This window comes from Anopheles ziemanni, unplaced genomic scaffold (assembly GCF_943734765.1).
Source record: "Anopheles ziemanni unplaced genomic scaffold, idAnoZiCoDA_A2_x.2 scaffold_95_ctg1, whole genome shotgun sequence".
Classification (NCBI taxonomy): domain Eukaryota; kingdom Metazoa; phylum Arthropoda; class Insecta; order Diptera; family Culicidae; genus Anopheles; species Anopheles ziemanni.
In genome coordinates, this window is record NW_026690122.1 from 58,753 (window position 1) to 62,961 (window position 4,209).

Below are 4,209 nucleotides of genomic sequence, written 5' to 3' on the forward strand. Positions count from 1 at the left end.
TGTTTTTTTCCATCTCGACCTACACCAAAAGTGCTCCATATCCCACTTGCAATACATGGAAGTGAAACAAATCATCATTACAAGTAATGGAGACACCGTTTTGCTAATATATAACGCTAGGAGCAACGTTTTCTGTGATATTTTGGAATTAATCTATCATGGTGGTCAAATCGAATATCGGACAGAAGAAAAAAAAGAAAAAAGCCCTTGAAAGAGCAGAGGTTGGGAAAGGTGCTATGTTTTTTTCCATCTCGACCGACACCAAAAGTGCTCCATATCCCACTTGCAATACATGGAAGTGAAACAAATCATCATTACAAGTAATGGAGACACTGTTTTGCTAATATATAACGCTAGGAGCAACGGTTTCTGTGATATTTTGGAATTAATCTATCATGGTGGTCAAATCGAATATCGGACAAAAGACAAAAAAGACAAAAGCCCTTAAAAGAGCAGAGGTTGGGAAAGGTGCTATGTTTTTTTCCATCTCGACCTACACCAAAAGTGCTCCATATCCCACTTGCAATACATGGAAGTGAAACAAATCATCATTACAAGTAATGGAGACACTGTTTTGCCAATATATAACGCTAGGAGCAACGGTTTCTGTGATATTTTGGAATTAATCTATCATGGTGGTCAAATCGAATATCGGACAGAAGAAAAAAAAGAAAAAAGCCCTTGAAAGAGCAGAGGTTGGGAAAGGTGCTTTGTTTTTTTCCATCTCGACCTACACCAAAAGTGCTCCATATCCCACTTGCAATACATGGAAGTGAAACAAATCATCATTGCAAGTAATGGAGACACCGATTTGCTAATATATAACGCTAGGAGCAACGGTTTCTGTGATATTATGGAATTAATCTATCATGGTGGTCAAATCGAATATCGGACAAAAGACAAAAAAGACAAAAGCCCTTAAAAGAGCAGAGGTTGGGAAAGGTGCTTTGTTTTTTTCCATCTCGACCGACACCAAAAGTGCTCCATATCCCACTTGCAATACATGGAAGTGAAACAAATCATCATTACAAGTAATGGAGACACTGTTTTGCTAATATATAACGCTAGGAGCAACGGTTTCTGTGATATTTTGGAATTAATCTATCATGGTGGTCAAATCGAATATCGGACAAAAGACAAAAAAGACAAAAGCCCTTAAAAGAGCAGAGGTTGGGAAAGGTGCTATGTTTTTTTCCATCTCGACCTACACCAAAAGTGCTCCATATCCCACTTGCAATACATGGAAGTGAAACAAATCATCATTACAAGTAATGGAGACACTGTTTTGCCAATATATAACGCTAGGAGCAACGGTTTCTGTGATATTTTGGAATTAATCTATCATGGTGGTCAAATCGAATATCGGACAGAAGAAAAAAAAGAAAAAAGCCCTTGAAAGAGCAGAGGTTGGGAAAGGTGCTTTGTTTTTTTCCATCTCGACCTACACCAAAAGTGCTCCATATCCCACTTGCAATACATGGAAGTGAAACAAATCATCATTGCAAGTAATGGAGACACCGATTTGCTAATATATAACGCTAGGAGCAACGGTTTCTGTGATATTATGGAATTAATCTATCATGGTGGTCAAATCGAATATCGGACAAAAGACAAAAAAGACAAAAGCCCTTAAAAGAGCAGAGGTTGGGAAAGGTGCTTTGTTTTTTTCCATCTCGACCGACACCAAAAGTGCTCCATATCCCACTTGCAATACATGGAAGTGAAACAAATCATCATTACAAGTAATGGAGACACTGTTTTGCTAATATATAACGCTAGGAGCAACGGTTTCTGTGATATTTTGGAATTAATCTATCATGGTGGTCAAATCGAATATCGGACAAAAGACAAAAAAGACAAAAGCCCTTAAAAGAGCAGAGGTTGGGAAAGGTGCTATGTTTTTTTCCATCTCGACCTACACCAAAAGTGCTCCATATCCCACTTGCAATACATGGAAGTGAAACAAATCATCATTACAAGTAATGGAGACACTGTTTTGCCAATATATAACGCTAGGAGCAACGGTTTCTGTGATATTTTGGAATTAATCTATCATGGTGGTCAAATCGAATATCGGACAGAAGAAAAAAAAGAAAAAAGCCCTTGAAAGAGCAGAGGTTGGGAAAGGTGCTTTGTTTTTTTCCATCTCGACCTACACCAAAAGTGCTCCATATCCCACTTGCAATACATGGAAGTGAAACAAATCATCATTGCAAGTAATGGAGACACCGATTTGCTAATATATAACGCTAGGAGCAACGGTTTCTGTGATATTATGGAATTAATCTATCATGGTGGTCAAATCGAATATCGGACAAAAGACAAAAAAGACAAAAGCCCTTAAAAGAGCAGAGGTTGGGAAAGGTGCTTTGTTTTTTTCCATCTCGACCGACACCAAAAGTGCTCCATATCCCACTTGCAATACATGGAAGTGAAACAAATCATCATTACAAGTAATGGAGACACTGTTTTGCTAATATATAACGCTAGGAGCAACGGTTTCTGTGATATTATGGAATTAATCTATCATGGTGGTCAAATCGAATATCGGACAGTAGAAAAAAAAGAAAAAAGGCCTTGAAAGAGCAGAGGTTGGGAAAGGTGCTATGTTTTTTTCCATCTCGACCGACACCAAAAGTGCTCCATATCCCACTTGCAATACATGGAAGTGAAACAAATCATCATTACAAGTAATGGAGACACCGTTTTGCTAATATATAACGCTAGGAGCAACGTTTTCTGTGATATTTTGGAATTAATCTATCATGGTGGTCAAATCGAATATCGGACAGAAGAAAAAAAAGAAAAAAGCCCTTGAAAGAGCAGAGGTTGGGAAAGGTGCTATGTTTTTTTCCATCTCGACCGACACCAAAAGTGCTCCATATCCCACTTGCAATACATGGAAGTGAAACAAATCATCATTACAAGTAATGGAGACACTGTTTTGCTAATATATAACGCTAGGAGCAACGGTTTCTGTGATATTATGGAATTAATCTATCATGGTGGTCAAATCGAATATCGGACAAAAGACAAAAAAGACAAAAGCCCTTAAAAGAGCAGAGGTTGGGAAAGGTGCTATGTTTTTTTCCATCTCGACCTACACCAAAAGTGCTCCATATCCCACTTGCAATACATGGAAGTGAAACAAATCATCATTACAAGTAATGGAGACACCGTTTTGCTAATATATAACGCTAGGAGCAACGTTTTCTGTGATATTTTGGAATTAATCTATCATGGTGGTCAAATCGAATATCGGACAGAAGAAAAAAAAAGAAAAAAGCCCTTGAAAGAGCAGAGGTTGGGAAAGGTGCTATGTTTTTTTCCATCTCGACCGACACCAAAAGTGCTCCATATCCCACTTGCAATACATGGAAGTGAAACAAATCATCATTACAAGTAATGGAGACACTGTTTTGCTAATATATAACGCTAGGAGCAACGGTTTCTGTGATATTTTGGAATTAATCTATCATGGTGGTCAAATCGAATATCGGACAAAAGACAAAAAAGACAAAAGCCCTTAAAAGAGCAGAAGTTGGGAAAGGTGCTATGTTTTTTTCCATCTCGACCTACACCAAAAGTGCTCCATATCCCACTTGCAATACATGGAAGTGAAACAAATCATCATTACAAGTAATGGAGACACTGTTTTGCCAATATATAACGCTAGGAGCAACGGTTTCTGTGATATTTTGGAATTAATCTATCATGGTGGTCAAATCGAATATCGGACAGAAGAAAAAAAAGAAAAAAGCCCTTGAAAGAGCAGAGGTTGGGAAAGGTGCTTTGTTTTTTTCCATCTCGACCTACACCAAAAGTGCTCCATATCCCACTTGCAATACATGGAAGTGAAACAAATCATCATTGCAAGTAATGGAGACACCGATTTGCTAATATATAACGCTAGGAGCAACGGTTTCTGTGATATTATGGAATTAATCTATCATGGTGGTCAAATCGAATATCAGACAAAAGACAAAAAAGACAAAAGCCCTTAAAAGAGCAGAGGTTGGGAAAGGTGCTTTGTTTTTTTCCATCTCGACCGACACCAAAAGTGCTCCATATCCCACTTGCAATACATGGAAGTGAAACAAATCATCATTACAAGTAATGGAGACACCGATTTGCTAATATATAACGCTAGGAGCAACGGTTTCTGTGATATTATGGAATTAATCTATCATGGTGGTCAAATCGAATATC